The sequence below is a fragment of the Zea mays genome, chromosome 6 (assembly GCF_902167145.1).
Source record: "Zea mays cultivar B73 chromosome 6, Zm-B73-REFERENCE-NAM-5.0, whole genome shotgun sequence".
Taxonomy (NCBI): Eukaryota; Viridiplantae; Streptophyta; class Magnoliopsida; order Poales; family Poaceae; genus Zea; species Zea mays.
In genome coordinates, this window is record NC_050101.1 from 9,466,407 (window position 1) to 9,483,407 (window position 17,001).

At 47.6% G+C, this 17,001-nt stretch overlaps 1 pseudogene; it reads right to left on the minus strand.

Moving 5' to 3' along the window:
- Positions 1-11,620: 11,620 nt before the first annotated feature.
- LOC103630844 (uncharacterized) lies at positions 11,621-14,477 on the minus strand (annotated as a pseudogene).
- Positions 14,478-17,001: the final 2,524 nt, after the last annotated feature.

A 17,001-nucleotide genomic window follows, 5' to 3' on the forward strand; every position in this document is an offset into this window, starting at 1 on the left:
AGCATATAGCTCTTGAACCCTCTACCCATCTTGTCACAAACCCGGATGAAGACACCAAAGCTCAAGAGGGAAAAGCTCAACCTCATCAAGAAAGGAGAGAAGTCAAACTTAATCTTCAGATGCATTACCACTCAACATGGAATTCTTTCCCACCATAAACCTTCTTACCCTAAGCTATTCTTGCCCTAACCTATCTTTTACACTACACAATAAGGTGACTATACATATATATACCCATGCTTTCATAACCACTTTCTAAATAACATGAAACTTCTTATTCTTAAACTAATTAGAAGTTAAAGGCTAAACTATAAATAAAGCTTTTTACATCCCTTTTCCTACAAATCTCGAGGACGAGATTCTTGTTAAGGGGGGTAGGATTTGTAATACCCAATTTGTAGATATAATATGAAAGGAGAAAGAGTTTTCCCTTACATATATGTGTGTTACCCATATTCATCATTTCATGTGAAAATCACATTAAAACAAATAAATAATTAACAAAAGACACTCAAATAATACATGCATCATGCTGGCGTTTATTGGTTTGTGCATTTGTACACAGTGGTAATGATGATAAGGATACATAAAAGAAGAGAATTAGTTCTAACCTTATTTGCCCTCTAGAATTTAGAAAAGAGGAAAGAAATGAATATTTTATATAATACAAAATAAAATAATAATTAAATAACTTCACCACACTTGGTATGATCAAATTGATAGTTAGTCTGAGTACAAATGTCCCACAAAGTTGAACTTAAATGGAGGTTTTGAATTTGGAATTCAAAATAAGACAAAGGAGAAAAAGGGAAACATAAAATAAAAAGAATAAAGGAAAAAGACTACCTGGGCCAGACAATCTCCAATTCGGCCCATCTTGTGATCTCTTCTGCGTGGCCCACTCCTCCAGCCGTGTCCGCGCTTCACTGCACCTCGGGCCCGCGGAGCAGACTATCCACGTAGCCGCCAACCACCCTCCGCCACTATCGCATGGGCCCCATCAGCTAGTCTTTCGGTGCACTCTTCGTCGATCACACGCTGAGTCCGCGGACCCACCTGTCATCCCTTTGTGTTGCCCGTCAACGGACGACGCGAGATCCGCGGCGAGCTCTTCCCCCTTCTTCCGGTGCTGCTGTTGCGACTCCGACTCCGTGGGGGCGGGACGTTAAATGCAGTTGCTCGCCCACGAGCACTCCACCCGAACGCCGCAAGAAACTAGCCGTCTGCCCAAGCCGCCATTGGAACATTTGCGCCGCCGCGGGTTTGGAGTGAGAACCGGTAGGCAAACCTCGAGCTCCTCGTTGCCACTGCCTTAACGTCGTGTCTGGGAGTTTCCGCGGACCGCAAGGAAGGTGTCGGTGGCCTCGGCGTGCGCGTTTGGTCGATGGAGACCCCGGAATTTCTCACCGTCGAGTACCATCTCCGCCACGCCGTGGACAGGAACGTTCGCCCTTCGATTGTCGGTATGAAACCTCCTCCAAGCCTCGGTATCGTCCGTATTATGTGTAGTGCACTTCGATTTAGCCCTAGGATGCCGGTGCGGGCGTAGATTCTTCACCGACGGCACCCCTCGCGTGGGTGGCGTGCCGCCGCTCGGGTCGCCGTGGATGGGGGCGATAGCCCCTGGCCATCAGATGTAGCGGGAACGGCTGAGATTAGATGTTGCGTACCCCTTCGCCACTTTGGTCGGGTACCGTTGATCTCGAATCTAACGGTAGTGGTTAGATCTGGTTTCATAAACTCAGGGTGCGTTGATTTGGGATCCAACGGCTACAGTCGCGTACCGGTTCGGGAAAGGCTAGATATAATCTCGCGCGTCCACACCTAATCGAACGGTTCAGATTAGATGATACCCCTTCGGCTTGCACATTTCGCTAAAGAGACCCCGACTAAAACGAAAATTAACCCGCCATCCTATCCGACTGTGCGCTAGGTCTAGTATCTTTTGCGCTGAGACCCCTGACTCCTCTGGAATTCGTGGCCCAATCCAGAGCCTGTTGTAAATCGAATAAAATAATTAGAAAACAGATTTTAATATGAAAATAAGTGTTAAAACTTGTTTATTGCATAGAAAATTCATTTTAGCTCTAAATTGAACCATTCCAATTTCTAAAAATTTGTAATTCACTTAGAGCCTCTGTTTTGTCATGAAAACAGTATTAAAATTTATTTCTCACTTAATCCTATTTAAAACACATGAAACCTTTGAAAATTCATAACTTAAAATCTATAGCTCCAAAAATTATGATTCCTGTTCCTAGGATTCTATTTTAATATGTAGATTATTACTGTGTATTTTGTTTATATGTTTAATGTGATGTTCATTTTGCCTATACCATGTTTGTCTGTATTGCTACGTTTAGCAGTGAGGACACGTGTCATCTGAAGAGCAAGTTGGTACCTGGAATCTCAAGTCCCAGGCAAGTTGTGCCCTTGATCACTTCTTTTACCCACTCATGTTCTAATTAATCATAATGATCTGCATAGGTTAATTTTGATGGGACCTAATAGGTTACCTAGTTTGTCTATCTTTATGCCTTGTTTACCACTGAACTTTTTGGGTAGTACTTGCTAGTGCTATATGTGGTTTTGGGCATGGAGATACACATTGTTCATGATTATACTTTTGTTATCCGTTGTTATTTACTGTTCATGTCAAGATCATTAATGTTAATTGGAACATAGAGCTTAACTTGAGAAACACGTGCCACCACAAGGGTTTATGGACGCCCTTGGCTGATTAATTAGGAAAGCTAGTGGAGGACTACCTTACCCGAAAGGGGCAAGGGCAGTAGGGGAGTGGTCAGTGTAGGGAGGCCCTCGGGAGGATTTTGCTGCGATGGCGGTCCTGCAAGGGATTCCTGCATTGGAGCTTCCTATAAACTGTAGCGGGTTTTCTGAAGCTAGTGGAACTTTGTAAAGGCCTCGTAGTGTTACCCTGCCTCGCCTCCTCGGTAGAGGTGTATGGGAAGTCGCGATCCCTTGGCAGATGGGTAACATGACTTGTGGGTAAAGGGTACCACCTCTGCAGAGTGTAAAACTGGTATACTAGCCGAGCTCACGGTCATGAGCAGCTCAGGACTCTCTGATGATTAAATTATGGAACTAAATTCAATTTGTCATATGCATTGCATCGCAGGTGATGTTGTTACTTTTGTTCTACTACTTAATTGGGTTGGTATTTACTTATACTTAGTAATTGCTAATAAAATTTTGACCAACTTTAAAAGCAATGCTCAGCTCTAACCATCCTCTTTGATAAGCCTTACACTTCACGTGAGCTCCCACCTTTGGCGAGTTCATGCACATTATTCCGCACAACTTGTTGAGCGATGAACGTATGTGAGCTCACTCTTGCTGTCTCACACCCCCCCCACAGGTTAAGAACAGGTACCGCAGGATGAGGCGCTTGGAGGATGCTGTGACGAGTTCGTGAGAGGTCTAGGTCGTCGTCTCCCAGTCAACTTTGGGTTGCTGGACCGTTGTCTCCTTATAATGTAATTATTTATTTTGTAAAGAACTCCTATTATTTAGTAAATATGTGACATTCGATCCTGTGCCATGATTCATCATATGTGTGAGACTTGGTCCTGGCACACCTGGTGATTATGTTCGCGCCCGGGATTTGGTGCCCCGAAATCCGGGTGTGACAGAAGTGGTATCAGAGGAATGTTGACTGTAGGACGAAACCTAGATAGAACTGGACAACCATTGTCTACTTACCTTTGCTACTCTGATCTTTTCTAAACTTTCCTTAATCTTTCTCATCTATTTCCGCTTGACTCTGATTATTCTTACCTTTTCATTCTAAAGACAAATGTGGATTTCACACTTTGAAGTCCTGTATCTAAAGTAACTTTTAGGAGTAGGAGACCTATTCTTAGGAACAAAAAAAACAAAACTATTTTTTTATATAGATATCTATGAACTTGAATGCTTGTTCTTATGATATTTGTCTGATTTGGATCTTTGATTGAGTGTGATGAGTTGTGGAGTAACGTCCATAATTACATCTGTATATATATATTGAAAAAAATGTTAATAAAAATAACTAGCCAACTTAGATTATTCCACACTAAAATATATTAAGCTTAGTAGATCCATCTTATCTTGAAATATACTTCATTACCTTAGTAGACTCATCTTATCTTGAAAAGATTTTATCTTATCTGACTAACCTCAAAAGATTCTACCTTATTCCTATGGATTCATCTTGCCCTAATAAGCATATTTACCCCACACTAGTGTAACAACCATGATTTAATCCAAAGTAATTAGATATTGTTTAATCTAATCTAGTGATATCGATCTAATCTAGACTCCATCTAATCTACTATGATCCAATCTAAAATGAGTTACCTAACAAGATAGTCAATCCTGGTGGAATACATTAGACCCTGCCTGCTCCTTTAAACAAGTTTGAGATCTTAGATCAACTCGACCCTACCCAACAACTTGACCTACAAAACAGGTTACACAACTAATTCCATCTAGCATATAGCTCTTGAACCCTCTACCCATCTTGTCACAAACCCGGATGAAGACACCAAAGCTCAAGAGGGAAAAGCTCAACCTCATCAAGAAAGGAGAGAAGTCAAACTTAATCTTCAGATGCATTACCACTCAACATGGAATTCTTTCCCACCATAAACCTTCTTACCCTAAGCTATTCTTGCCCTAACCTATCTTTTACACTACACAATAAGGTGACTATACATATATATACCCATGCTTTCATAACCACTTTCTAAATAACATGAAACTTCTTATTCTTAAACTAATTAGAAGTTAAAGGCTAAACTATAAATAAAGCTTTTTACATCCCTTTTCCTACAAATCTCGAGGACGAGATTCTTGTTAAGGGGGGTAGGATTTGTAATACCCAATTTGTAGATATAATATGAAAGGAGAAAGAGTTTTCCCTTACATATATGTGTGTTACCCATATTCATCATTTCATGTGAAAATCACATTAAAACAAATAAATAATTAACAAAAGACACTCAAATAATACATGCATCATGCTGGCGTTTATTGGTTTGTGCATTTGTACACAGTGGTAATGATGATAAGGATACATAAAAGAAGAGAATTAGTTCTAACCTTATTTGCCCTCTAGAATTTAGAAAAGAGGAAAGAAATGAATATTTTATATAATACAAAATAAAATAATAATTAAATAACTTCACCACACTTGGTATGATCAAATTGATAGTTAGTCTGAGTACAAATGTCCCACAAAGTTGAACTTAAATGGAGGTTTTGAATTTGGAATTCAAAATAAGACAAAGGAGAAAAAGGGAAACATAAAATAAAAAGAATAAAGGAAAAAGACTACCTAGGCCAGACAATCTCCAATTCGGCCCATCTTGTGATCTCTTCTGCGCGGCCCACTCCTCCAGCCGTGTCCGCGCTTCACTGCACCTCGGGCCCGCGGAGCAGACTATCCACGTAGCCGCCAACCACCCTCTGCCACTATCGCATGGGCCCCATCAGCTAGTCTTTCGGTGCACTCTTCGTCGATCACACGCTGAGTCCGCGGACCCACCTGTCATCCCTTTGTGTTGCCCGTCAACGGACGACGTGAGATCCGCGGCGAGCTCTTCCCCCTTCTTCCGGTGCTGCTGTTGCGACTCCGACTCCGTGGGGGCGGGACATTAAATGCAGTTGCTCACCCACGAGCACTCCACCCGAACGCCGCAAGAAACTAGCCGTCTGCCCAAGCCGCCATTGGAACATTTGCGCCGCCGCGGGTTTGGAGTGAGAACCGGTAGGCAAACCTCGAGCTCCTCGTTGCCACTGCCTTAACGTCGTGTCTGGGAGTTTCCGCGGACCACAAGGAAGGTGTCGGTGGCCTCGGCGTGCGCGTTTGGTCGATGGAGACCCCGGAATTTCTCACCGTCGAGTACCATCTCCGCCACGCCGTGGACAGGAACGTTCGCCCTTCGATTGTCGGTATGAAACCTCCTCCAAGCCTCGGTATCGTCCGTATTATGTGTAGTGCACTTCGATTTAGCCCTAGGATGCCGGTGCGGGCGTAGATTCTTCACCGACGGCACCCCTCGCGTGGGTGGCGTGCCGCCGCTCGGGTCGCCGTGGATGGGGGCGATAGCCCCTGTCCATCAGATGTAGCGGGAACGGCTGAGATTAGATGTTGCGTACCCCTTCGCCACTTTGGTCGGGTACCGTTGATCTCGAATCTAACGGTAGTGGTTAGATCTGGTTTCATAAACTCAGGGTGCGTTGATTTGGGATCCAACGGCTGCAGTCGCGTACCGGTTCGGGAAAGGCTAGATATAGTCTCGCGCGTCCACACCTAATCGAACGGTTCAGATTAGATGATACCCCTTCGGCTTGCACATTTCGCTAAAGAGACCCCGACTAAAACGAAAATTAACCCGCCATCCTATCCGACTGTGCGCTAGGTCTAGTATCTTTTGCGCTGAGACCCCTGACTCCTCTGGAATTCGTGGCCCAATCCAGAGCCTGTTGTAAATCAAATAAAATAATTAGAAAACAGATTTTAATATGAAAATAAGTGTTAAAACTTGTTTATTGCATAGAAAATTCATTTTAGCTCTAAATTGAACCATTCCAATTTCTAAAAATTTGTAATTCACTTAGAGCCTCTGTTTTGTCATGAAAACAGTATTAAAATTTATTTCTCACTTAATCCTATTTAAAACACATGAAACCTTTGAAAATTCATAACTTAAAATCTATAGCTCCAAAAATTATGATTCCTGTTCCTAGGATTCTATTTTAATATGTAGATTATTACTGTGTATTTTGTTTATATGTTTAATGTGATGTTCATTTTGCCTATACCATGTTTGTCTGTATTGCTACGTTTAGCAGTGAGGACACGTGTCATCTGAAGAGCAAGTTGGTACCTGGAATCTCAAGTCCCAGGCAAGTTGTGCCCTTGATCACTTCTTTTACCCACTCATGTTCTAATTAATCATAATGATCTGCATAGGTTAATTTTGATGGGACCTAATAGGTTACCTAGTTTGTCTATCTTTATGCCTTGTTTACCACTGAACTTTTTGGGTAGTACTTGCTAGTGCTATATGTGGTTTTGGGCATAGAGGTACACATTGTTCATGATTATACTTTTGTTATCCGTTGTTATTTACTGTTCATGTCAAGATCATTAATGTTAATTGGAACATAGAGCTTAACTTGAGAAACACGTGCCACCACAAGGGTTTATGGACGCCCTTGGCTGATTAATTAGGAAAGCTAGTGGAGGACTACCTTACCCGAAAGGGGCAAGGGCAGTAGGGGAGTGGTCAGTGTAGGGAGGCCCTCGGGAGGATTTTGCTGCGATGGCGGTCCTGCAAGGGATTGCTGCATTGGAGCTTCCTATAAACTGTAGCGGGTTTTCTGAAGCTAGTGGAACTTTGTAAAGGCCTCGTAGTGTTACCCTGCCTCGCCTCCTCGGTAGAGGTGTATGGGAAGTCGCGATCCCTTGGCAGATGGGTAACATGACTTGTGGGTAAAGGGTACCACCTCTGCAGAGTGTAAAACTGGTATACTAGCCGAGCTCACGGTCATGAGCAGCTCAGGACTCTCTGATGATTAAATTATGGAACTAAATTCAATTTGTCATATGCATTGCATCGCAGGTGATGTTGTTACTTTTGTTCTACTACTTAATTGGGTTGGTATTTACTTATACTTAGTAATTGCTAATAAAATTTTGACCAACTTTAAAAGCAATGCTCAGCTCTAACCATCCTCTTTGATAAGCCTTACACTTCACGTGAGCTCCCACCTTTGGCGAGTTCATGCACATTATTCCCCACAACTTGTTGAGCGATGAACGTATGTGAGCTCACTCTTGCTGTCTCACACCCCCCCCCCCACAGGTTAAGAACAGGTACCGGAGGATGAGGCGCTTGGAGGATGCTGTGACGAGTTCGTGAGAGGTCTAGGTCGTCGTCTCCCAGTCAACTTTGGGTTGCTGGACCGTTGTCTCCTTATAATGTAATTATTTATTTTGTAAAGAACTCCTATTATTTAGTAAATATGTGACATTCAATCTTGTGCCTTGATTCATCATATGTGTGAGACTTGGTCCCAGCACACCTGGTGATTATGTTCGCGCCCGGGATTTGGTGTCCCGAAATCCGGGTGTGACACAGGCGGGCCCACAAGACAGAGCTCCAACGGTCGAACCCCAACGGTCTGCTGACGTGGCTGGCGCACCGGACTGTCCGGTGCGCCATGCGACTGCAGCCTTCCAACGGCCACTTTGTGGTGGTTGGGGCTATAAATACCCCAACCACCCCACAATCATTGGCATCCAAGTTTTCCACCTTCCAACTACTTACAAGAGCTAGCATTCAATACAAGACACACCAAAGAGATCAAATCCTCTCCCAACTCCATACAAAGCTTTAGTGATTAGTGAGAGAGATTTGTTGTGTTCATTTGAGCTTTTGCGCTTGGATTGCTTCTTTTTCTCATTCGTTCTTGCGATCAACTCAATTGTAACCAAGGCAAGAGACACCAATTGTGTGGTGGTCCTTGCGGGGGAAGTTTGTTCCCGTTTGATTGAGAAGAGAAGCTCACTCGGTCCGAGGGACCGTTTGAGAGAGGGAAAGGGTTGAAAGAGACCCGGTCTTTGTGACCACCTCAACGGGGAGTAGGTTTGCGAGAACCGAACCTCGGTAAAACAAATGCTTGTGTCACACTCTTTATTCGCTCACGATTTGTTTTGCGCCCTCTCTCTCGGACTCGTTTATATTTCTAACGCTAACCCGACTTGTAGTTGTGATTAAGTTTGTAAATTTTAGATTCGCCCTATTCACCCCCCTCTAGGCGACTTTCAGTCTGTCTCTTCAAGACTCTCTATGCATATTGGCTTTTAACAGTATTTATGATCCAGAGTCTTAGGGTTGTATCATGTGGTCTCTTCGATGTCTCTTGTACTTAGAAGGACGAAACGGAGTCTCGGGGTTATACATGCCCTTAGTTTCCTTTTCTCCATTGGTATAATTAATTTAGCTAGCGATTAACACAACGAAGTCAACTTATCTTTATAGTTAGATAAAAACTTAGCTATGGTCGTCGTTGTTGGTGGCTGGTCCAGGCTGCTTTTGGTTGTCTCTAGTTTGTCTCTCTGGCTGTTCTTCAGTCACTTGGAGTCTGTTCTAATATGTTTCTGGACTACTGCGTTTTCATGTTTGGGCTTATCCCTTGCGTAGCTGATAATTGCGTTAGTCTTGTCGGCTTTTGGTGGTTGGTAAAGGTTGTGGCCTTGTAAAAACCTCTGTCCTGTTACTATTTCTTAATGAAATAGGGGGTGTCCCCCTCTGTCAAAAAAAAAAAAAAAACACAACGAAATCGAGAAAGGTTGTTAGACACGACCAGATACTTGCGAGAGGGAAGAAGTCTCTCCCTGTCGCTCTCTGTAGTTTGTATTGCTGGTTCAGAATAATACTGGTTCAATACCGCTAGCTTATTCTATTACATAGAGTATATATATATATCTCCTAATCCTCCTCTCTATTACGCGAGTTGGTAATGCTTCCAGCTTCTTAGCGGGTCCAGGTCTTGCTGTCGTATTTGGTATTGGGTGTAGGAACCCGACTGCTTCTCCTCACCTGAGCGCCCACCTGCTCCATCTGCACCTTCTTGCCAGCTTCTTCATCTGGTTCAGTCAGTCAGGCCTTCAGTACGTAGTATGGTTGTTGACACAGGTACTTGTATAAATGTCTTGACATGTGATGGATAAAGATACCTAGGCAGAGGCAGTTTTACACATAACAACAACTAGCTAGGGGCCGGCCGGGACCCGGACACGGCCTGCACATGTGAGTGATGGTGCCGACCAGATCGATCAGACTCACCCATCCATGGCCATGGACCTCCTCTCCCTCCTAGCTTGTGGCGAAAGCTCCATTAAATCATTTAATGGGATCGATGAACGCGTGTTAGCTGTCGATATATCTACATGTCGCCGGCCCATGCATATGGCGCCAAACGTTTTGGCCACACATGCATCCCGTACGTCGTCGCGCCATCCTGTACATGTACGTACCCGACCAGATGGACACGACAAGCTACGGTCAGTTTACCACAAGAAAACAAGAAGATCAGGATGTAGACAGACAGGGCATGTACTTACTTTACTACCATAGTCTGTCGACATGCATATGCATGCATGCTCTAGTTGCATATACACAGCTAGCCTTTTGGCTAGATAAAGTACACGCATGGTGAAACGTGATGAGCATAATTATTAATTCGCGAGATCGATCTTTCTTGTTTTCAGAAAACCGGTTTCTTAAAAACTGGCTCGCTTCCAAACGTAACCTAAATGAACCGTAACAATTGTAGCAAGAATTTATTTTTCACATCAGTGGTGAAGCTAGAGTGGATGAAGGAAGGGTGTACACGAACTTGTCTTGAGAGTGCATATAGTAATAATAATTTGTAGATGGTGCATATATAATAAAAAATAGTCTAGTTCACTAGTCTAATTTTTTTAGAAATTAGATTCTCAATTTCTTAAAAACCAACAAGCTGGTCTCTCTTAGCTAAAAAGATAAAAAAAAAACGGTTTTTAAAAAATGACTTGCTTCCAAACATGACCTAATTAAACCGTAACAATAATTGCAGTAAGAATTTATTTCTCAGACTCAGATCGATGTCCCAGTTTATTTCTCAGGTTTTCACGAGCTCCTCCCACTGACTGCACAAAGTCTGATTACCCAGGTATCTATCTATCTATCTATTTGTCTGTCCATCCATCTATCCATCTCTCTCGATCATGATTCCTTTCAGCAACGACATTAGCTAGCTGGATCGAGTACGTTACTAGTAGCTAGCTAGCTACCAATGCAACCTCGGATTAATTTTGTCCATATGCATTTGTCATCTAACAAGGACATTCATGATCGTCTTGTAAACATCACAGGGAAGAGTAGGTAAAGCCCGGCCCGCTCGCTAGCTGATCATTGCATGCGTGTCAGTCAGGCTGAAGAACAGGGCAGCTAACACTACACATCGATCCATACGCGTACGTACGTACGCACGCACTGGCACTGCTGTGCCGTTCGTTGGCTATTTAATTACATGTTGCTTATGGCCACATGTTGGCTATTTAATTACATGTTGCTTATGGCCACATTCTTCAATCTTGACCAATATAATGCTGGCAATGAATGCATCAATGGCTAGAGACAGAGAGAGAGGCGGCCGGTATATAGCAGCCTAGCTAGATACCTAGCTGCCTGCAACACCACCACGTGTTCCGTCCATGTATCGTCGCAGGCAGCCAGGCATGCACGTACGTCGATCGCCCAGCCCCAGCAGCCATGTGCATGTGCATGGCTTGCTGCGCGCTGGGCCGCCCGCCCGGCGATGAGACGAGACCAGACGAGACCCATGCACGTACGTGTACGTCCGACAAAACCTCTGCAAATAATACGATGCCATTGCCATGCGTACATTGGCTGCACAACTAATAACAGCTCATGCCACACGTACATTAATATAGATACTACTAGTGTCCAATGCGCGCTTGCGCGCACGATGTTTTTACCCTTTTCTTCCAAAAATGTATGAGAATTGAGTCTCTCGCAAGGAAGCATCAGGCCAACGGGATTCAGTGGCCAAAACACGATACTACCTGTAGAGGCAGAGAAGACCCAAAATTAAGGTGTTGCTAATGATACGATGAATTTAGAGAAAATGAAAAATGCAACGAAAGCCCGTCCCAAAAAAACTCTACCATTTTATTTTGATTGGCTGAGACTAATGTGCATTTGCCTAAAAGTCTCACAAATTCATTCCTCATTCTTCCTGCCGACATTTTAATTGGGAGGACGTTTTGAATTTTGGCGAATGGGACTTCTCCATCCTTGAAATCCACCCACACGCCACAAAACCAAAACAAAAGTAAGCAAAATAAAAAATTCGACGCTACCATGCCAAAAAAACGACGGTGAAGGACCTGAATGACGCCGTAGGGGTCAGGCCACGAATGATGGTTGCGCGCGCTCCACTGTGGCAAGCTGCTGCTGCTGGCTTGGCGGGTCGTTGGACCTAGCAACGACGTGCATGCTTAGTCCTGAGCACGACCTGGAGCTCCTCCTCGACGATGTACTCCGCGATACCGGGTTGGAGAGGCCACCTGGAAGCGGGTACATGCAGACGACGACAACTGCAGCGTCGGAGACTACGGGTTGGAGCAGCTGCTGCTAATGCTGCCAAGCTCCACACGGTAGAAGTGCTTGAGCGGCATGTGGAGGCGTGACACAGCGGACAGGATGGCTCGCTGCTCAGCGCCCGCGACGAGGAGCTAGGATGCTCGGGTCGGCTGGCGGCGACGCCTCGACCTAAGCGAGCACGGGGATGCAGGCAGGTCTGGTCACCATTCAGAACAGGAGGCGAAGGCGAGAGGAGAGAAGTGTATTTGTTTTTTAACCCTACCAGCCGGTCATCTGAAACCAAAAGTGCTAGCCGCTTCAAGAAAGTACGAGGGGTAGGAAGCGTAGAATTTACCAGCTAAACATGTGCGACGATGGTGAAGCGTCCAAAGTAGATCGAACGACTCCTATAAAAAGGACGACGTGGCCACACTCGTTGGGCGTCCTGATGCAGAGCTTTAATATATAGAAATTGACTTTACCGTTAACGTACGTAAATATATAATACCAAATTCCTTATTTGAGAAAAAAAACTATACGCTCGTTCTTCCCAATTTAGCATCCAAATTTTAAATGATCTCTATTAATATACACATTAGGTGATGCCTGAGCAGTAAGGAGAGCTATAGCTATCTCTTGCAGTTTCTACTTCTAAGCTAAGCGAGAGAGCTCATGCCCAATAAGCGAGAGATCTGATTATGTGCTAACTTGACTTGAACCAAAGACCAAAGCCAAACAAATCAAAGCATAGATGGAAAAGCTAAGATCGATGAAGCCCCCTATGCTCCTCTATACATTTCTTCTATAGCACAAGTTATTAGGAAAGAGTTATATTCATGAATGGACTACGGGCCCTACCAACACAGGTCCAACTATACCGTACACGAAGAGTGCCTTCAATCTAAGTGTCCAGTAACTCCATTCATATTTAGAATTTGTTGGCGTCGATCTGACCGCCAATTACAGCGTTGAGAACCGGCGGCGGTGCTCTCTGCACAGGCGTGGACGGTCCGTGACCTGGCACACGGCTCTGGTTTCCTGCCTGACGAGCCGAACGGTCCGCGCCTATAGGCCGGACAGTCCGCGCATGCGCAGGGGCGGCGGAGTTCATCAACGACACCTGAATCTCGCTCCCGGGAGGGACCCCGTCGGGGAGGAGAGATTCTAGGTGTTGTCTAGGGTCAGCAGGCCGACTTAGACACCTCTAATCGACGTAGAGCCGAAGCGAAGCGGAGAATTTGGGGATTGAGAGAATAAACTATGGTGTCTGTCGGAGAGCAAAAAAATGTGACAACGCATATCAACCTCCTATGGTGTCTGTCGGAGAGGAAAATCTCCGGCCGGGTGGCGGAACGCACCCGTCCTAAATCCTAAGATGAGGAGGGGCCTAAGCGTTTTGCCTGCTAGGTGGATTCGGGATGAACACAAGAGCACACGAGGGTTTAGAGTGGTTCCGGCCGCCGGAGCGTAATACCTTACTCCACTGTCTGTGTGTTGTATTGAGTCTGTGAGCTTGTCTAAGGGTCTGAGTGAACTTGAGAGTCTGCCTTGTAACGTCGTGTGCCCTCCCTTTTATAGCTCAAGGGGGTCACATACAAGGATGCTGAGCCCCGACATGTGGGCCTAGGAACATAATTGAAGGAATACATTATAGGAGTAACTAATGCAAGTAACGCCTGAGCAATCTCCCGACGTCCTGATGTCCATAGTCCACGAAGTATTGTTATGCGGCAGCTGCTTCCTTGGTAACGTGCGAGTAATGATGAGCGTAGTGCATGCGGCAGTATGAGCGTACCGCCTGCCAGTGGAATGGATAGGCATGCCGCCTGCAGAATGGACAGGTCGCCGCCTGCCAGCGGAATGGACAGGTCTCAATAAATGTTGAGGAGGCACACTGCCTACCAGTGGAATGGACAGGCGACACGCCTTATCCGCAATAAATGCAGAGGTCGCGTAGCCCAAAGGCCGTACGTCAGGCTCCGCCCGTTGGCTTACGTCACGTGCAGTAGGCCACGCGGCAGCATCGGGTCTCCGCCTAGGCGGGGAGCAGAAGCGTATACGATAAGGTCCGGACACATGTCGGCTCCGGACCCCCGCCTGGCCTTGATTAAGGCCTGGGTATTCTCTGTCCCAGAATCCAGGGACCCTGCTGTGAGCGGCTCGGACCCTACACAGGGGGGTCCAGTTTGCGCCCGTGGAGGTCCTAGACCTTACACAGAGGCCTGGTCTGTATATACAGGGGTCCGACCCTTTCCCATGGGGGTCCGGACTCACTGTTGATATCTTGGAGTACATCATCTTCTCTGGCCACATGGCGGCCCCGGAGCCATCCACGTGGTGGGGTCGGGTACTGTTGCTGGCCCAGAGTAGTCACTCGAAGCTTGGGCGAGCCATGGTCTGGTCCCACGCACAGCTCCTTTACCACGCGACTAAAGATAGTCGCGTGGGTACTGCATCTTCATGATGTAGTAAGGGGTACCTTAGTTTTAGGGTACCGACAGTGGCCCCCGGGCCCATCTCAGGGGAGGATGCGAGCCTGCAGGTGGGACCAAAGCTTGTACTTCACCTCAACATGGCTTGTTTGGTGATTGGCGCATCGTTTCAGTGCGTGCTGACACACTCACCGTCAATCCGCCTTTGGTCACGCTAACTGCCATATCTGTGCCCGCGACTGACTGACCCGTGGCCCCCACGCCTGGTGGTTTCACCGGGCCACGCGCGGGGCGCCTTGATATCGCTGCATTGGTTAAATTTTTTTTCTGCCTCCTGCCGCGGCCCTGAGGAGGCGCACTAACGGCGCAGGCAGTGGTTCGCTCTTTCTGCACCCGGGATCTGGCACCCAAGGAGTATGACCTGTGGGCCTGGGCCCCCGTGTCATAGACTGGGCTATTATTTCTTGCGGTGGAGATGAAGAGGCACGCTACCGCGGGCGGCGGTTTCGCTTTTCGAGCGCGCGTGGTGGTTCGCCTTTTCCGCACCCAAAGTTCAGCGTACAATCCATATGACTTGTGGACCCGGCCCCCCGTGTCATAGACTGGGTTACCTTAGTGTGCGTCGGGTGTGCGTCAGACGGGATTTCCTGTAGCGTCTCGGGGCGCGAGCGGGAGAGTCTGCCTTGAAAAGGGATTCACCCCGCGTGCAGAAGTTACGCTTTCGCATTCTCTCCCAATCGCTGTGCCCTTTCGCCTTCGAGCTCTCTGCGCCCCTTTGCATTCGCGCTCTCCTGCTCTACACTCGCGCCGCCGCCGACGCCATGACTTTGCTAGGTCATCCTGAGCGTTTCTAGTCTGAGGGGGCGCTCAACCTGGTGCGCAACCTTCTCGGATGGAGCGCGCCGGTGGACGCCGGAAGGATCCGCGCCGGTGCCACTCCCCTCGGCGATCTCGCTGCTTGGGAGTTCGTGCTCTTCGTCTCCTACCTCTCCTGCGGGTTGGTGCTACCGATCTCGCCTTTCTTCTTGCTGCTGTTGGAGGAGTTCGGGCTCTAGCTTCAACACCTCATGCCCCACTCCATCCTCCAGGCGGCCATCTTCGTCCACCTCTGTGAGATGTTCGTGGGGGTGGCCCCTGCACCTCCCTCTTCCACCATTTCTTCGTGTTGGTGAAGTCTGGGAAGGCTAAGGACCACCTCGGCGCCTACTACTTTCAGACAAGGCCGGATCCGGCTGTCGCCTACATCTCCACTTTCAGCGGTGCGAGGTGGGAAAACTGGCGTGGCGACTGGGTGATCGTCAGCGCTGAGGCCAACGACCGCCTCATTCTACCGAGCAACGGGCCAGCCCTCGACCGCAAGCACTGGAGGACCAAGTCATCGCTATCGCAAGAGCTCCTGCCCGTGCTAGACAGAATCAAGACCTTGGCAACCGGTGGTCTGACCTCCATGCATGTGGTTGGTGACTTCCTGAAGCGCCGAATCGCGCCGTTGCATAGGAGGGTGCGCCTGTGTTGCTGGTTCACTGGCTCGAACGACATCGGCCGGATCCAGCACGGGCCGGGTACCGACCTGTCCTGGGAGGAGCTGGAACTCCTGGTGAAGGGGATTACTGGTGAGTCCTTTGTCCCTGAATCCTTGATACTCCCCTAGGACATCCCGACGCTCTGTGATGATCCAGGGCTGCGATCGGCGATGCAGGCCACGCTGCCGACCCTCGACGAGAGCGGCGTGGCGGTTCATCAGACTGGCGGTCGGGACCACCTCTGCGGGATTTGGATCCCCGGTGTACCGGCTGGGGGTCCCCAGCCCGTCGGTCCGGCCCCTAGTGTCGGTCCTGTCGCGGCCCCCAGCCCCTTGGACAAGGGCAAAGGGGCTTCAAGCGACGCCTCCACCCCAGGTAGCTCTGGGGGCTCGAAGGAGAAGAGGTTGCGCCGTGCCGACGGGTCATTTGTTTCAGACCCCCCAGAAGCGTCAGAGAACTACTGGTGGGGCCAAGGAGGTCGGCTCCCAGGCCCAGGGCGCGCAGAGGCGCGTCAGTCCTCCGCCACCACCACCATCGGGCCCGCCGCCACCACAACCACCACCACCATCGGTCCCGCCGCCGCCACCACCACCCGGGGGTGATCTCCCCCAGGGGCACCAGCAGCAGCAACAACAACAGCAACAACAACAATGGCAACAACAGCAGCGGTCGCCTCGCTTCCAGGGTCGCTAGAAAGTCCTGGGCCCCAAGTGAGTGTAGCCCCCTTTTTAAATTTTGATTAGTCTATTTATCATGCCGACAGGTCTTAACCCATCCTTTGCTTGTTAGGGCTTCCTCCCCCTCTGCTCCCAAGGTCGCACCTCCTCTGCCAGATACCATGTCCAGCGGGTCTGGCTCTCAGCAACAGGCGTCTGCTGGGAG